This window comes from Sciurus vulgaris (genome assembly GCF_902686455.1).
Source record: "Sciurus vulgaris genome assembly, chromosome: 19".
Classification (NCBI taxonomy): Eukaryota; Metazoa; Chordata; class Mammalia; order Rodentia; family Sciuridae; genus Sciurus; species Sciurus vulgaris.
Genome location: NC_136480.1, coordinates 21,434,447 through 21,453,224, shown reverse-complemented (window position 1 = coordinate 21,453,224; position 18,778 = coordinate 21,434,447). Strand labels below are relative to the sequence as shown.

The window sequence follows — 18,778 nt, the reverse complement described above, 5'->3', positions numbered from 1 at the left end:
CTCATCTCCTAGTTTCCATGCCAAGACCTGATACCCGACTGCTCCAAACTCCTTCCACGGTCTCCATCCCAGGCAGAGGAGATGCCTGGGCTGATGGCAGGAGCAGCCTCCGTTTAAAAGCAGGACTCTCCAAACTGGCCTCTCTCGGGCTTCTGACTCCCAATCTGCCAAGACGTGGAAGGATCTGGAAGTTCTACACGCATTCTCTCCATGATGCCTCTGCCCAGATTGGGAGCGGGTAACGATAATCACGTGGGCACAACCCCGGGCGACCCCGGGAGCAAAGGTCCTGTGGCCGGGGAGCGGTGGATGGGCTGCAAAGCGGACCATCTGGCTCAGGACCCGCGGCGCTGGCCTCCTGAGGTGGCACCATGAAACTCAGCCTCTAAGCGTAAGAATCACACAGACAACGGGTCCTAGTGACCTCCCTCCCAGCTCACATCAGCGTTGCCAAACCACGTCACAGACGGAGGCTAAAGAAGCCTTGGGGAGCACCCAGACCCCAGCTGGTGCTGGGCCTTCCTCTGTATTTGGGAGCCCCCCACCCCCTCTTTCAAGAGCAATGGGAAGAGGACTGGGCCTCTTCTGGAAGATGCAGAGCTAATGAGGCTGGGGATGGACGCAGGAGCCAGCTGGACGCATGAGGCCAGGTGGGGACCAACCATTGGGGGCCGGGTGTGAGGGCGCATGTGCCCTGTGGCCACAGAGTGGCCCTGAAGGATGACGTTAAGGGAGGACAACGTCCTGGCCCAGAGGAGGGACGAGGCAAAGGCTCTGGCTGCCTCCTGGGGTCAGGCGAGTGCCTTGAGATGCGCACTTCCCACAGCAGCAAACGGGTGGCGCGTCCAGGCCCAGGTGCGGATTCGGCAGAGGAGCCACCCAGACACTCCTTCCAGAGGGCGGGCAACGCGGGGCAGTCCAGAGAACAAAACACGGAAACCGAGCCCGGGGCCGCCGTGTGCCTTCCTGAGCCCTTCAAGACGCAGCACCACAGACGTTTTCTGTAGACAGCCACTGGTCGGTGCAAATATTCGAACCTTTCAAAACTCTGGTATGCTTGCCACGGGTCTTCAATTGCCAAAATTTTACAGACTGGAAGGAAGAAACATCCGATGTGGTCTCAAAGCCAGGGTGGACTTCAGATCCGGGCACACCCTGTGAATTCACCTGTCAGAGAACTTTGTTGCCCCCAGGAGGAAGCCCCTCGAAGGAGGCGGCCCCGGACCGAACGGCCCACAGGAGGCTTGCAGGTGAGGCCGGCTCCAGCACCAGCTCCTCCAACGCCCTATAAGGGAGCCAGGCAGGGGTGCCAGCCGCCTGCTGTGGCTTCACCCCGTAATCCTCAGGGCGCGAGTGAGTACCCAGCTTCCCAGATCATCAGTCAGGGGACAGCGCCAGCCGACACCTGCTAGGCACCAGCGGAGCGGGGCCCCCTTGGGCCACTTGTGGTTTCACTTCCTGTTATCTGCACCTGCACCGATGTCAGAGGCAAATAAAAACACCCAACAAAACCATATTTTAGGAACTTATTCAAAAGCCAAGAGAGAGAACCAAAGCAAGTCAACCCAATCGGCAAAACCCAACGAGGGCGCAACCACCCTGAGGCTCAGGTCCCACGCCAGGATCAGAGGTCTGCAGACCTCCTCCAAGCCCTGGGGACCTGGACAAAGCTCCCCACCCTCTGGGCTGCTTAGGAGTAAGACTTGTCTAGGTAAGAGGCCACTTAACCAATAGGAACGGAGCCTAGGAGGAGTCTTGGTTACTAAGGGGTGCTGAGCCAATAGGAACGGAGCCTAGGAGGAGTCTCGGTTAGTAAGAGGACATTGAGCCAATAGGAACGGAGCCTAGGAGGAGTCTTGGTTAGTAAGGGGACGCTGAGCCAATAGGGACGGAGCCTAGGAGGAGTCTTGGTTAGTAAGGAGCCGATGAGCCAATAGGGACGGAGCCTAGGAGGAGTCTTGGTTAGTAAGGGGACACTGAGCCAATAGGGACGGAGCCTAGGAGGAGTCTTGGTTAGTAAGGGGACGCTGAGCCAATAGGGACGGAGCCTAGGAGGAGTCTTGGTTAGTAAGGGGACGCTGAGCCAATAGGGACGGAGCCTAGGAGGAGACTTGGTTAGTAAGGGGACGCTGAGCCAATAGGGACGGAGCCTAGGAGGAGTCTTGGTTAGTAAGGGGACGCTGAGCCAATAGGGACGGAGCCTAGGAGGAGTCTTGGTTAGTAAGGAGCCGATGAGCCAATAGGGACAGAGCCTAGGAGGAGTCTTGGTTAGTAAAGGGCCGCTGAACCAATAGGGACAGAGCCTAGGAGGAGTCTTCGTTAGTAAAGGGCCACTGAACCAATAGGGACGGAGCCTAGGAGGAGTCTTGGTTAGTAAGGAGCCGATGAGCCAATAGGAACGGAGTCTAGGAGGAGTCTTGGTTAGTAAGGGGCCACTGAGCCAATAGGAACGGAGCCTAGGAGGAGTCTTGATTAGTAAAGGGCCGCTGAACCAATAGGGACAGAGCCTAGGAGGAGTCTTGGTTAGTAAGGGGACATTGAGCCAATAGGGACGGAGCCTAGGAGGACTCTTGGTTAGTAAGGGACGCTGAGCCAATAGGAATGGAGCCTAGGAGGAGTCTTGTTTACTAAGGGGCCGCTGAGCCAATAGGAACGGGGCCTAGGAGGAGTCTTGTTTACTAAGGGGCCGCTGAGCCAATAGGGACAGACTAACACTCATCACAGGTGCTAACATGCACGAGGCCCCCGGATTCGCCAGGCACCAGGTGTCACATCATTTGATCCTCAGACCAGCAAGGAGGTCAATGCTATCATTATGCTCTTTTAAACGCGGAAGATGAAGGCCGATGAAAGCAACTCAGAAAGTTTAACATGCTGTCAGTCGCCTGACGAGTGAAAAAGACTCTTCAAACCAAAGTGGGCTGAGCTGGAGCCCTGGCCCCGAACCACCCCATTACCATAAGCCCAAAACACCGGACCGCACTGACCCGGGTTTGGCAGCACCCCCAACCTGTGCCTGGAGCTTAGTGTCCTCAGCATCCACTAAACTTCTCATGCTGAGACTCAAAAGGCTTTGGCAGAGTTTGAGATGTTTAAATTAGGTATAGGTGGGAATATATTTCAATGAACAAGCCACCAATCCTTTGGGGAAGTTATTTCCATGCGGTTTTGCAATAGAAATTGAAAAGAGGATAGAAACCAAATTGCCCACCAGGGAGTCAGGGGCCACAGACCCCGGTGTCTTCTGTCACACTGTCCCTGATGCAGTATTGGGGAATGAAATAAGGATGGGTGGACTTCAGGTTATGAGTCAACCTTCCTCAAGGGTCTGCCTTCCCAGGGAGACACCAGGCACAGGGCTGGTGTAAAAGCAATTCCTCTGCAGAACATCCGTAACAGGAAGTCACTGCCGGGACATCTGATTTTTACAATTCATTGTGCAACAGTCTTTGCTAGATACACATACACAGAGAGCTGCATACTCGTCACAAGAAATTCAAATCATGACTTACTCAAGATGACACCTGCCTCCTAGCCCCACAGAAAAAAATCCATCTGCCAGGTCTTAATTAAATGCTCAGGCTAGAAAGAAACAGCACGTGAACTGGGCGGGTGGCCCATGGCTGGAATCCCAGCAGCTCGGGATGTTGAGGCAGCAGGATCACAAGTTCAAGGTCATCCTGGGCAACTCAGTGAGACCCAGCCTCAAAATGAAATAAGATTAAAAGGACGGGGGACGTAGGTCAGTGGTGATGTACCCCTGGCTTCAAACAGAGGGAAAGAAGGAAGAAAGAGAAGCGAGAAGGATGCCTGCTGATGTCTGGTAGTACCGAGGGTATTTTAGGTAGTCAACGGGGAACCTAAGCCCACTTGTTACAGAAATCATAACTCTGCACTAAGAGGACTCGCTGACCCCGGGGCCGTCTGTTCAGTAAACAGAAGGCTGAAGATGATGGAGGGCACATGCTTACCAACAAAGATCCCTGTGATCAACCAGCCGGGGGAGGTCTAAGTGATTCTGTGTGAAAACGTCCACCAGGATATTCCAGAGTCAGCCCAGGGTGGGGTGAACAGCCATGGTTCTGGCCCAGTAGTAATCTGGGGTCACTAAATGACAAATGAGGAATCACTCAGTAAGCCAGCCAAGGAGTGAATGAATGAGTAAATGAAGTGGTATCCACGCTGCACCCTCCACGGTGGCTGCTGTAGCAACTCTCTACAGGGGCGCTCGGAACCCTGCAGGGACATGAGCGCCGCACCTGGCACTGTCCGGGACGACCCTCCACGAGCACACGGCACCTCTCGCCAGAGATGGGCGCATCTGTCACCGGGTGAGGGGCGAAGGCAAGGCCCCTCTACCCAACCTGGGAAGCAGCCCGCTGGTTGGCCAAGTGCCCCGACGGGTGGGGAAGTAGAGACGCGGAGAACAGAGTGGATTAGCAGTAAGATGGGCTGTGGAATGCCACCTCCCGCCGTCCCCCGTCCCCTGGGAACCGAGGACAGGACACCGGCTGGAGAGCAGCTCAGACGGACAAGGCAAACACAGCCAGGTTGCGCGCCTGACCATGAACCCTCACGAGATCTGACTCAGGCCTGGTCCTGGTTGTGACAGGCATCCCCCCAGCAGCAGGCGGGGGCTGGACAGGAGGGCTGCAGGGTGCAGCCTGGGGAGGGGGCGCCCACGGGGGGCACTGGCGCAGAGGATCAACGCCGACCAATTCCAAAAGCGCCTCCCCTTGAAGGTGGCCACCCGCCTGGCTTCTTTTGCTCCCTGGAGAGCAAACTGGAGAATGTCTCTCCCAGCTGGGCCCCTGGGGCTCCCCATCAGCGGTCACATCCCCCCCCGGGTCCTCAGGAAGCATCCCTGCCTCGGTCCCTTGGGAACTGGTGCATGCCCAGTGTCAGGAAGGACCACGCGGCTGGACGGAGAGGGCAGGAGAGAGGCGTGGAGGAGGGAAGCGGGGGCAGCTGGAAGGAGCCGGGAGAGCTCGGACGGTAAGCTGTGTGAACGTGTCACCTCTGCCACCAAACACGCCAAAGCGGGGGACGTGAAGGGCCAGGACCTCGCTCCCTCGAACACACATTCAGGCCAGAGGGAGAATTCTTACTGTGGAGGCAGAGCTGCCAGGAATCACGGCCTGTGCAGGCCTTCCAGGCGCCCAGGTGGCTGAAGGCGCCGCGTGAGTCACCCTCACCACCAAGAGCTACCTAGAACTCATAGATGGAGGGGCTGGCTCCGATGCCCACTACCAGGTGGCTGAGAGCAGGACAGGTTGCAGGGGAGAACAAAGACATTCCGGAACGCATCCACATTCTGCAACTGTGACATCAGAAGAATCCACTCTGGTTCCCCCTCCCTGGGACTCGACTCACTAGGGAAGCCCGCTGATGTTATTCTGTGCCGGTGCCCCACTAGCCAAGACGACGGGACAGCACGTCCACCAGACGGTTCTTCGTGGCGGGGCCAGCCACCGGTCCAGGACACTGGCCTAGTCAGCATGCGATTCCTGGACAAAGCGGCCCTTCCAGAGAGGAGCTGCGCATGCCGCGATTAACCCCAAGCAAAGAATGGAAGCTCCTTTACTTTTTTTTTTTTTTAAGGAAACCGTTAAGTTACACTGTGGTTAAGACTCCTATCTTCACCCTTGAAAAAGCCCGTGATGTTCTTTTCTGAGGTTGTCTTCTGATGCTAGGCCCCACAGGCCTCTTCCAGACTGAAGCCCAGGGCAGGTGACAATGAAGAGCAACGAAGGTGACAAGGTCCTCTGTCCACTTTGGACAGAGGTTCAGAGTGGTGAGATCCTAGGAGTGCGAACCAGGTACAGGGTGCACGCCTGTTATCCCCGCAAGTTGGGAGGCCAAGGCAAGAGGACTGCAAGTTCAAGGCCAGCCTCAGAAACTGAGCAAGACCCTCTCTCAAAATAAATAAAAAATAAAAAGGGACCGGGGATGCAGCTCATGACAGAGCAATCCCGAGGTCAATACCGGTACCAGAAAAAGGGGAGCGGGGAGGGAGGAAGAGCAGGAGCAGGACACGCCTCCCCCCAGGACTATGCACAGGCTGCCGAATCCCCCCAGCAAGAGAGGACCCACGTGTGACCTGCAGCACATGTCCTGTACCCCAGGAGGAGGTATGTTCTGGGCGGGAAATCTGCAGCCCAGCCCGGATTCAGCAGCAGACAGAGCACCAAGTCCCAGGAGTGACGGCCTGTTCCCTCCCTGTCCCCTGTTCCTGGGGAGCAAACCCTCGTGTGGAGAAGCAAAGGCTGAGTCTGTGTCCCAGGCAGGGCCAGCTCCTGGGAGGTGACCTGTGCAGTCAGTGTCCCCAGAAGGCCCGCCCCTGGTCTGAGGCTCTGCGGCCACCATCTTGAAACTCTTCATGATGTCAAGCAGGTTACCCTGCCGTTTAATCTCACGCGGGGCTGGAAATATGTCGCTGGTCTCCTTCCACTTTTTATTTGCTTTGGGGATTTTCGAAAGCCTCATAAGATTTAGAGTCTTCTACATTTCCACAGACAACTTGTTTCATGGGCTATTTACACTCTGCGACTGGGCTCGGTTGTCCTAGATACTCCAAAATTGATACTTAATGCAGAAAACAAGCATTTCTTTTTTCACCTCATCCCTAATACATGCTCTGACCTGCAAACCAAAATGTGCTCAGCGTGATGGTCACAGCATAAGAAAACGGAGACACGCGTGTCATGGATGGCTTGAACAGGGGCACCCAGGACAGCACGCATACAAACCTCCAGGCCGCGAGTGTGAACAACTCCCTAAAAATCACTTCCAGGTCCTCACACGTCGGCTGTTTGGCCCACACGCAGGTACATGCCTCCCGCCTACACCCGTGCCCATGTGTATGCACACGCGCACCAAGTACAACACACACACGGCAAACACTGGCAGATCCGCGGGCTGGTCTATCCTTAGTCCCACGCGCATTTGCAACACCGGAGAGACGGTTTGGTCCGGATGGTGCTGTCCTCAAATAGAAGAAGAAAACCAAATATAAACGCATGCGCTGGAAGACTAAGTAGTTGCCGATAATTATACCCCAGACTGGGGATACAAGAAATGTACTGAGACCGGGAAGAAAAGCACATGAGCAAACACACACAGGAACACGAGCTGTGTGTGCCAGTTTTAACGGGTTTACATTCGCACGGTACATATACAGACATGCACACTCACATACGTACACCAAGGCAGACACCTGCATTCCCCATGTGGCTAGAGATATGGATGCAGGTAAGCCCAATGGCTAGTGCCACAGTGAAACTCATGTCTCCTCTCTGAACCACAGTCTCTTCGTCGACAATGGTGTGGCCTGTAGTGGGCCCTCACTGAGCTCTGACAGGACCCCGAACTCCTCCACAAACACTCCACATCTCAGCAGCAGCCCTGCCCACTCTGAGAGGAAGCTGCCATGCTCACCTGGCATGGGTTAAAAGAACAGGTACGGGTGATGGTTAGGGATCGACGACAACGCAGGCTATTTTGAAATGCATTAGTTTTGAGTTATTCATTATAAGCCTCTCCCCAGCCCAAGAGCTAGGGATACTTTGACACAGAGAGATGCAAGTTCAAGTTCAAGGGAAACGGTCCGCCCTCCCTCAGCCCCCTCATGCGGTGCGTAGTCGGGTTCCCGGGATTTTCCCACTCTGATAGAGAAGCCATTTCTCGGGCCGGCTCCGTGACCACCCATGATCTGAATTACGCACAGGTGTTCGAAAGTACAGAGGGATCCAGCATAATTATCAGAGCATTAAGCAATCCTCTCTGTGCAAGGAGGTAGTGAAGAAAGGAGAACGCGGTGTGGGCAACGCTCTGGGAAATAAATTCCACAGCCTTTCACCAACTTGGAATCTTGGCTTTGGACACACATAAAAATGAGTCTGGCCTGATCTTAGCTCCAGTGGACATCTGCCAGATCACAAAATTTGACCCAATTGGCCTGCCTTAGCATAGAGAAAACCACTGCTGGAACAGCAGATGGCCCAGCTGGTCACAGCCAACCTGGACGGACGGATGGGGCAGTGGCAGGAAGATGGCGGAACACAGCTAGCCCAGGCCGGGGTGGGAACGCTTGCTTTTAAGAGAATCGTTTTGATTATGCACTTTAAACAGCATTGGGGCCGACGCCCCCTCCCCTTCCTCCGCAGCCTCCAATCCCTCTCCCGCGCATCCTATAAAACACAGCTAATTATTCTCCAGCTTTTTTCTCTTGTCACCACATGCTGCAGTAAAACGAATGGTCACCCCCACGTGTGGAGAAACCTCTTCAGACAGAACCGAGCTAGGAATTCTGTGGGGTCACCATTTTCCCACAGGATTTTATGGAGCCACAGAAAGATGCTGACTTTCAAGTATGACTTCTCTTTAAATAAACCATTACCGAGCATAACCTTATTTGATATGAGAAACTCCATTTTTTGTTTAAATTAAAACTATTGTTTAACAGGTCCCAGGACTTCAACAGTCCCCGTTGAACACACACCGGCCATTTAAACAGAGCTCTGTCCAAACATTCACCCTTTGTTATGTTATTCTCCGTTCTTCAGGGAAACACTATCTACCTTGAGACTATTTTGTTTAACATCTCTGGTCGTTTATGCTATTTACCGAACATCTGATATTCCTAATAAAACGTCAGTACAAATAACCAAGTTGTCTAGAAGGGAGAAAAAAAAAAACAAAGCTTTTCCAGGCTCCCCGGGCTGGTCAAGGTAAACTTCTAGATGGCCCCACTTGGCCAGCTCACTCAAATGCCTTTTCTCTTTCCTCTGAAATTACAAAAGATTGTCATTTCACTCAGGAATGAGCCTGGTGAAATTGAAACTCTGTACATCAGAATTAAATATGTTCCATCTACTCAAAATGAACAGTGTATTATTTATCACTAATACTTAATGACAAAAAAAAACTGATAACTTTCTCCGATTAGGCCACTGATAGCATCTAGTCTCGCATCATCGATTCTTTGGGTCATTAGCATAATCACAGAACGTCAAGTCCGGCTTATGCAGCAAGTTTGGTAACAGAGCTGGAAGTAGACACTATTTTAAAAACATGTTCCGATTTCCATCTAAGTATATCTTTATTTATATGGCTTTCTTACCATAAAGATGCCAGTCCTTTAAATTATGCAGAAATCACTTTCTACGCTGAAGAACAAGGTGTTATATCATAACAAGGGTGCAGAATTACAAAGCGCCTGTTAATTAAACATGGCTTTTTAACTCGCTACCCTGCATATGTAACTGTTAAGTTCTAAGCCAAGTCTTTAAATAAGAACGACAAAATGGCCAAGTTCCTTTAATGCTTTGCCTATATTTTTCCCTTAATGGAAGAGATCAGCCACTTGATTGATTCTTTTTTCATCAAATTTTCTGATAAACGGTCAAGATTATTTAAGGTTTCACTCTCTCACACACACACATAATATTGGCAAATGAACAAATCACCAAGTTGCGAGTCAGGACTGATGTTTTCGCGTCCACCCTAAATTGTCAGCGTCCGGCATCACAGATCTGCTTGGTTTTAGGGTCAAATGTAAAGATCACGTCTACGATTAAGATAGCACGCCAAAGGGACAGAAACTCTGCAGCTCTGTGCACCCACACGGCCAACTGCATTGCATGAAAGAGCCAGGCGGTAAGGAACACAGCCCTGACACCAAGGCGTGAGCCTGTCTTGGAAACACATGCATCCAGGGGAAAGCAAGTGGGGCTGGGGTGGGGGTGGATCCCAGGATTCTGCACCTGCCCAGGAGGGGTGCGTGAGAAGCAGGAGCCTCCTCCATCAGACCAGCCACCAGGCAGGGACACAGGTACAGGGGTGCTAGATGTGAGCTTTCCCAGGCGGGACCACAGGTACAGGGGTGCTCCGGGATCCGTCCCCATTCCTTTGCAGCATCTTACGCATTTCTTCATAAAAACTTAAAAAGAGAAGCCCACCGTTTTCAAAGAAATAGCTCTGTAAATACCTGGCCAATTTCTTTCCTGAAAAGTCCTTCTCGGCTCAATGGATCAAAGTGATTGAGGCCTCAGGATTTTACACCACAGTCGGGGGCCACCGGTGGCAAAGACACTGAAACCCTGCATCCCACTATAAAATCCATTTCCGCTGTTTTCAAAATTGCTTATTATTACCTCATACTTCAAGAATTCTTTAACCTCGGTGCTGTGCGATGGGAAAATCATCTCCAACACAGAGACGCTCTCTATATTTAGTCAAGCTGACTGTCCTACTTCCTAAGCAAAAGAAAACAAAAACAGACCCTGAAGGGAGAAGGCTCTTGAAGGATCCCTGCCACGTTCAGCTGACATGAGACGTGCGTAGGGAAGAGGGGTAGAAGGGACCTCGTGTGGACGGAGGCGCAAAAGCTCATGGGAAAGAGGTGAACTTTTGGTGTGTGGGGGGGGTCCCTCTCCCAGCCCCTACCTGGGAGTATCTGAACCTTGAGCTGCAGCTGACGTGGGTGGGGCAGGGAGACCCTGGCAGAAGCGGCCCCAGTAGGTGGGGAGGGAGGCTGACTTGATGCCACAGGGTAAAAATTCCTTGTGAGCTCACCAGACTCATGGCTGCAGGTTCACTGTCAACAGGCAACACACAGCAACAAAAGCCACTATTTAGGAAATAAGACCAATGCATTTAAGCAGCAGAACGCTTCTTAAACCCAGTGAAGGCATGCCCAGCGGCAAGTCCCTAAAGGAAAACCCGGGGCTGCACAGACTCCTGCTTTCACAGACTGTGTTCTCCCAAACGATCAGCCATGGTAGGGGGCAGCGAGTCTCTAAAGAGGCTCCGGCCCCCTTGCCCAGGCCCAAACAGCTCCTCTCCAAACATGAGATGCAGCAAACTTTCTATGAGGAAATTTCTGTAACACATCACTAAAAAGGGTGTGTCCTTGACTCCCTAATGAAATATCAGTTAATTACTTAACCTTTCCTAATGAAATGATCAACGTCCTTTCAACAAACAGGGGAGCATGATCTAACATGGAACTCGGATTTCATCAGCCAGCCAGTCACCCCACGGCACCTGCTGACCACCACACAGCTTCCCGTCCTCCACAGAGACCCCCATTCAGCCACAGAGATGCTCTAGTTTTAAAGTCGGGCTCATCAGGGATTTTTTTTTTTTTTTATTAAGTGCTTCAGGGTCTGAACAGAAATAAAGTAACTTTGCATTAGAGGACTCGTCCAAATGCACCTGAACCCAGGGCACCACCAGGTTCTAAGCACAAAAACAATGGCCAATTTTTTGGCAGCTATTAAAATGAAGCCACACCCCAAGTCCAAATGGAAATTTTTAAAAAAAAATAAAGTAAGGGCATTTTGGACAAGCACATTATTACTGGTTAACTTCAAAATGCACATTACACACCCCCCAAAATGATGTACAACTTTTATTTAAATAACTCTTTTGATCTTGGGGGTTAGATCATTAACTGAAGCCCTGAATATTTAAATAAGCCTCTTTAGCATTTTATCTCCTTGTCTCATAATCTGGAAGGATACATTCTTTCTGGAATCCCGCTTTATGTGTGGCACCGGGGGGCTAGGTTCTCCCCTTCAATATTCCAACATGCCCCATCGCATACACTGATAGAGAATTTCCCAAGATGCTGAGGGAAATCAAAATACTTGTGCCAGCAGGGTTAATCTAATGAGTAAACAGTTCAGATTTTTAAATTAAGATGGAATGCTCAGAGAAGAAAAAAAAAAAAAAAAAAAACCTGCAGAAAGCCATTTGACACTAATTGGTAGCTACAATGTAGCAACATCCACTAGGAACCAAGGATTCAAGCAAGACACTGGTGTGAAAGGAAATACCTGCTTCGATGGAAAGCACCCAGGTGATGTTCCAGACTGCTCCTACCACTTGGCTCAACTGTGGGGACCTAGCTGGGCTTCTGCTCCTCTAAGCAGCTAATGTTTCTTTTTGTGCTTGATTCTGAAAAGGGAGCCCGTGTGCTTCTCTTAGGTTTTACAATGGCCAGGCACCTCGATCAAACCCTGAGGAAGGGTTGTAGGCTTTTCTCCGCCTTTGATCACTGAGGAGTCCAGCTTTCCCACGTAGGTGGGCAAGAGAATCATGTGGGCGCTTTTTTTTTTTAAATGCAAAGCCTGACCCCACCCCAGAGGTAGCCGGTCCAGCAGCAGAGCAGTCTACAGATACAGCTCTGCTGGGAGGCCATACACAAGTTTGGTTAAAAACCACTGGTTTTCATTCTTAAAAGAAATCTGAATATTTTCAAAATAACAGACTTGGCCTCAAGGGAAAGCAAAAAAAAAAAAAAAAAACCCTGTAATATCCAATAGAAGAGAGTTCAGGTCCAGAGTCTCTAGTAGCATATATTACTTGGTCCATAAGTCTTTGTATAGTTCCATCCAAATTACAGGGAACAGTGTGTTATAAATGTACATTCCCATGTCAGTAAAACTTCTGATTCAAGAATCTGTATTTTCTATACCTCCTGCCCAAACCTGAGTGTGCAAACATATGCTAATCTGGATTTAGGTAAGCAAAGGCCCTACTTTGAACATGCCAAATTGTGACCAACTGCGACCTCCTGCCACCCCAGACGTGAGCACCCGTCTCCATCCCTGTGCTCACCTGCCCCAGGAGGGGAAGCGCCACCTCCCCCCCAGGGGACAGGCCCTGGAACTGCAGAGAGCCAAGCAAAATCCACACCACACTCGCCCCTGTAAGTACAGAGGTTGCTGTCCTCACAGCCCCCGGAACGCCTTAAATGAGTAACAACACAGCCCTGGACTACTGGGTCACTGAGATGGAAGAACACACCTCAGATCACCAGCCCCCGTTCCCAGCCAGGAACCCGAAGCAGAGACATCCCAACTCCAGTGCAGTGCTGGGCGAGGGAGAGACACCTCGGGAATTCAGCTTTTTCAGTCTGATGCTAGAAATATGCAGTGTCTTAGTAAACAAAGCCGATCACAAAATTAGATGAGATCAGAGAATCTGCAAAGTGTGGACATCCATGTTCATTAGTGATACAGAAACATGCACCTAAATATGAGATTCAGGAGAAACACTCTGTCCCACCCGAAGAGAATCTATTTTACTTGCTATCAACAGCGACCCGACAGTGCCTCACCCAGAACCCCTCGCTATCCCTCAGTGGACGGGGCAGGACCAGGCTAGCCTCTAGTCAGGAGGACATGAGTTCTAGGCAGCAATCCCTGCAGCTGCCAGAATCAGCAGCAGTTTGAGGAAATAAACTCATCACAGAGTGATCCTGAGTACAGAGAACACAACAGTAAACAAACAAAACCGGAACACAATTTTGTACGTATTCCTATTCCTTTAAAAAGACCAAAAAAAAAAAAAAAAAAAGACCCTGTTTTATTAAAACTGTGACTTGGAAAGAAAGTGCAATTAGCTTTGCCGAGGCACTGCTGAGATGTTCCCGAACGCACGAGACATATGTAAATATTTCGTGATATCAGTTCCATTTGAGTAGACCTGTCAGGATATTTACAGGGCTTGACGGTACTTCTGTCTTTAATTAAATTTTTGCCCAGATACTTTAATGTAATTTAAATAGATTATTAGTTGTCAGGATCTAATATAAATTTTGTTTACGATTTAGTTACTTTAAGTACTCAGATTGAAGAAACGAATTTAACCCCATCACGTTGAACATCGAAACCAAACCACTGACAAGCTCCCTGTGCTCTTCGCTCCTCTCGAGAACATTCCTCAACCAGGACAATCATAAATTTCCTGGGACTAAGTGAAACAAGGGGAGCCCTCCTTGAAAAACAAAACAGCTTAGGCAGGCTCTCAAGAACGACCCATTTACACCTGTGGGGGTCCCAGGCCCTTCCTCTTTAGACAGCACCTGCTCCCTGTGGCTGCCTAGGTAGGAGACGTTTTTCTCTAAGTCCCACAAAATAATGACCAAACACCTGTTGTGTTTAAGAGGCAGGGTGCACTTTAAAACCTGGCATCAGGGAAATGCAGAAAGAAAAACGAGCCGAGCCGCCGTGCAGAGGCAGCCACGAGCCAATCTGGTCAATAGATTCCTCGACGAGGCAAAAGATGAGGCTCCCCGGAGCCGCCTTCTACATGGAGCAACGCCTTTGCACCGCTGGCTGTCACTGCCACGGATAATCCATTAGAGAAACAAAGAGTGCCGTCCAGTCCTCCTTCCCGCCAGCCATGCACCTCTCCTCTTCCTCCTTCCTCTGTCCAGAGCCCCAGCCCTGAACTCTCAGTGCAGGAACATCATCCCTGGGATGCAAAACCAAAGCACTTTGTGAAATCAAACGTTCCTCACGACGTTTATTTTTAGGTTGGCGGCATAATCCAAATCTGCTTAATTTCCATTAACCACATGGTCACATGCACTCTGAAGTAAACTATAAACGTCCCAGGGAAGGCGGGGGGGGACAACCGTCACGCAGAAGATACCCCAAATTTGGCCAAGTTTGCCCGTTTCAGGAACTCGCCTCATCTCATGGGCTGCTGCCGCTCTGGCTTTTGGCACCTCTAACTTTAATTCATCCAAGTACCAGACAAGAGAAATAGTTTCAAAAAATCCAGCCGAAGACGGTTTCTTGGACAGTGCCCATATCACTCAAAGGTCTGCAGACTGGAGTAACAAGTCACCAGAAAGATCATTCAGAAGATAGACAACCCCAATGCAAACTTACTTGGCTTCCTGGTTGGTCTCAAAAGCTCAGTGTTTGACCACCTGGTGAGATTTTCAACCACCAAGTTAAAAAAAAAAAAAAAAAATCCCCTGCAAACAGTAAAAGTATACCCCAAACCTCATGCACAAACTTCACCTGTCTATTCAAGAGATGCCTTTCTTGGAGTTATTTTCTTTAGAAAACAAACCCCTACCTGTTTGGGGCTTTTATGTGCTCTGAATTCAAAAACATACTTAACAAGGAGGAAAAAAAAAAAAGGCCAATACTGCTGTCTTAGCACAAATGGCATTTACTATGACTGGAATCTATAAAAGGACGGTGACATCTAACAGGATAAGAAAGGAAAGAAAAAAGCCCTTAGCGCAAAAAAAAAAAAAAAAAAGATTTTTTTTTTTTAAACAAAAATACCACCTGTGCAAATGGAGCCATGTATGCACTGAAAACCCTGTCTCAGGCACAGAGAAACAGCTCACACTCAGTGCCTTGAAGTTGCAATTAAATTGTAGTAATTTAAGATTATCGGGAGAGCAAAGGGCAGGGGGAGCTCTTTGGAAGGCTTTCCTCCCCATTTAATGCTCTTCAGCCAGGGGTTAAATGAGTTTCTTTAATGTAAGTACCTTAAAGTAACTGAATCATAAACAAAATTTATACTATTTTCTGACAGCCTACAATCTATTCAAATTTTATTAACGTGTGCTTAAAATTATTTTTAAAAGACAAAACTCTTGCTAGACTCTGTAAATATTCTTGGCATACCCAACCATGGGCCCCGCCATGCCCAGCCTTCCCTGAACACGCATACTTTTCGGTGACTCGGAATCTTACAAGATAATGTTTTAAAACTGAGTCTGAATCTTAACTGAAACATGAAGACCAAATAAATATGCACAGAAGACCGGCTGCAGACAGGAAGCAGGGTGCAAAACAGGTTGCCACCTCTGCTATGTCCTCCCCCTCTCTCTGGATTTTGGCATTGACCTTGATGTGGTATAAATACATTTGTTTGGGGGAAAATATCCCAATTCTTCTTCTGTTGGCTTAAACAACTGCTGAAAACACAATACCTGTCAACGGAGGCTCAGAATGCAAATTTACAAGGTCAGGGGTATGGAAAAAGAAGCAAGAAAAAACTCAGTAACAGAAAAAACAACCATGCCTGGGCTCAATATTAACTCAGTTAACTTCTGCTATTGTTGGTACAAATGATTTAACCAGAAAATATTTATAGCTTTCTAAAAACATTACATATTGCAGAAAATTGCCTAACAGCATCATGTGTATGTTTAACTCCATTGCTTAATTATACAATAAAGGTATATCCAATAAAACCACAGGCTTTGAAACATGTTGTGCACAATGGTTATGAAACTCTGGCTTATAAAAAAACAAAGTGCTTACTATGTGATCAACACTTGTTAATTAAAAATACAAGGTTTAAATGACAATTATTTTTATTCTTCCGTATGTGTTTACTCATTCTATTTTCTACTTTGTTCTACTTAATTAAAAATGACATTTAATTTGGGGATAGTTTATAGCTGGGGAAAAAAAAGTGTTACACAGTTTATACTCCAGGATTTAAATATAAACACCAAATCTTACAGACATTTCCAGCTATGTAAACCCCTTAATTTGAGACAGTGAATTTGGATAGTTGATGTTTCTTTCACTATACTTTGATAAACCTGTGAAAACAAAACGCTAAAGTAATTACTGTTACTACTTTCCTTAAAAATGTAAAGCAGTTCAATTTTCCTAGACAACAAGCAAGGACAAGTTACAAAAAACTTGAATAAAAGTAGCATCGTGGTCATGCTGAATGTCAATCTAAAAAAAGAGGTTATGTCTAATCTGGAGAATGTTCTCCCCTTTTTAAATTCCAAGAGGGGGCTGACACAAAACTCACTACCAGGGATTTTTTTTTTCTTTTTTTTTCCTTTTCTTTTCTTTTCTTTCTTTCTTTCTTTTTTTTTTTTTTTTCTTTCTTTCCTTTTTGAGCTTCACATCAGATTTAAACCTTCACATACAAAACCCTGGCTTCCCTGATGAGGCAGATCTTCTAAGCTGGATGTGAGAAAATGTTATCTAACTCTAGTGTAGGAGTCTAATGCTAGTAAAAAGAATTCCACTGTACAGCTCTGGGGAGCAAGAAAGCCTCCAGATGACTTAATATTCTTTGAATACCTTTTTGGGTGAATTCTCCTTATAAAGAGAGATGCATGGAAACAAACAAACAAATTAACTTGTTGAGCAACTCTGCATCCACAAGAAAGCAAACGCAGCCCAGAGAGGGACCGAGTTCTTCCTTTCCAAGTGAGCCTTCCCTTGCACAACAAAGATCAGCAATGCAATGGCCCATTTCTGCATAAATGAACATATAGCCTTGCTGCCTGGTGAAGCAGTCTGGGGCTCTCCACGTCCAGCTCCTGACAACAACCCAGCAGCAGTTCTGTTTGATCTCTCCTGCTTCCTTAATTTGGGTTGTCAAGGTTCAGCAGTTGGAGGCTGTTTACTTTACTTTACCAAAAAAAAAAAAAAAAAGTGATTTTTTTTTTTTTTCTCCCTCTCTCTCTTTTATACAATGACTAATCCAAAGTCTGGAGAGGGGGTGATGTAGCCAGTAGCAAGATGTTAAACCTTTTTTTTCCCTTTGCAGTGAGATTTTTAGCTGACACCTTTTGAATGGTAACTAGCTGAGTTGCTTTTTATATTTTTAATGCTCTCTAATTATGAGACTTTCAAACGGAAAGGTGTGGGAAAAAACCATCCCAAATTTCTGAAAATATGAGGCCAGTATTTTTTTTTTCCTGGACTTAAAGAGGTGGGTATTTCTACTTTGAGAAGCAAAATTCTAGAAGATTTCTAACACAGAAATTAACAGGAACTTCGGTCTCAATTATGCAGAATAGCCCTGGGTAGACAACACCTGAAGTCTTAATATTTCACTTCAAATTCTATTCAAAACATCTCCCCCCAAATTGAGTCTCACTGGAAAAACAGAGTGTGTGTGTGTGGGGGGGGGGGGGTAGGAGGTAAAAATATTGCAGACATTCTTCCACATATTTTCAGCAAGAGAGAAATTCCTTAAATATGCTTGAGGCTTTCTCAACTCAGCTATTGTACAAGTCCTAAATCCTCAAGTCTGCCGACAGGCAAAGGTGAAGTGTGCACGGTTTCAAAGCCCAGGCTCCTCCATTCAAAGTGAATCCAGAGCTCCTCCAGCCTCTTGTTTAAAGGGCAGTATCAAAATAAGAAATCCCAACTTAGGAAATACCTGCGTCTGGACCTAAGAGCACCCCAACCCGGCAGAAGAGGACTGGAGCTTCAAACACAACCGAATGAAATGTTTATATTAATCTCATTATTCTGCTGAAGCCTCACAGATGAGCGTTTGCGGGGTGGGGAGAAAGAGAAGACGAAGAAATAAGTTTCATTTTGGGTCTTCTGGCCGAGCAACAAGAAAATAAATTAAGAAGAGAGGATAGGATGCGCCCAGGCTAAATCAATACACTTTGTAATCAGCCTAGCAAGGGTATTTGGACACAATGACTTGGAAATAATTAATGGTTATAAGGGGGGAGTGGGGTGAGAAGGAGACCGAGGGATGTCACCATATTTTATCGAAGCACGTTACACTCCACGCTAAACTTTGATCTCCAGATTTTCGGATTTAGGAAAGAAAGGAGGAAAAAGGGAGAAAGAAAGTCCTGTATTTCGAAGCACCTACCGGCTAGAGGGTGGGCACATTCCTTGCTCCGGGAGCCTTATCGCTGCGCTCTCGCCGCCCAGGCTGGCTCTCTGGGCAGGGAGAAGCCCTGGTGCAGCCCGGGGCTCTCTGGTGTCCCCTGCCCCGCGCCCCCGCCCGAGTCTTCGCCCCGGCAGCCGCGGTCGCCCCGACTTACCCGCTGAGTCCGGGGAGGGATGGGAGCGCCGCCTTCACGCCCGCGGAGGAGGCGCCGGCAGCACCATGGTCCCCGGCACGGCTGCCGCTGCCCTTGGCCCGCTCGCTCGCCGTGCGCTCTCTTCCTCTGGCAAACTTTCGGGGTCTGCGGTCGACAAGAAACCGGGGCGACTCTCTCAGCAAGTCTTTC

At 48.6% G+C, this 18,778-nt stretch overlaps 1 protein-coding gene across 9 annotated transcripts in view; it reads right to left on the bottom strand.

Annotated features, from left to right (window-relative positions):
- Positions 1–18,568, bottom strand: part of FOXP1 (forkhead box P1) — a 515,936-nt gene extending 497,368 nt beyond the window's left edge. For 5 of the 9 annotated variants that reach the window (XM_079122626.1, XM_079122625.1, XM_079122642.1 and 2 more), the window contains exon 1: positions 18,415–18,568. The gene's annotated coding sequence lies outside the window, so the exon portion shown is untranslated. The remainder of the gene's footprint in view (positions 1–18,414) is intronic. The other 4 variants (XM_079122624.1, XM_079122629.1, XM_079122630.1 and 1 more) reach the window with 1 other exon arrangement.
- Between the last annotated feature and the right edge of the window lie 210 nt (positions 18,569–18,778).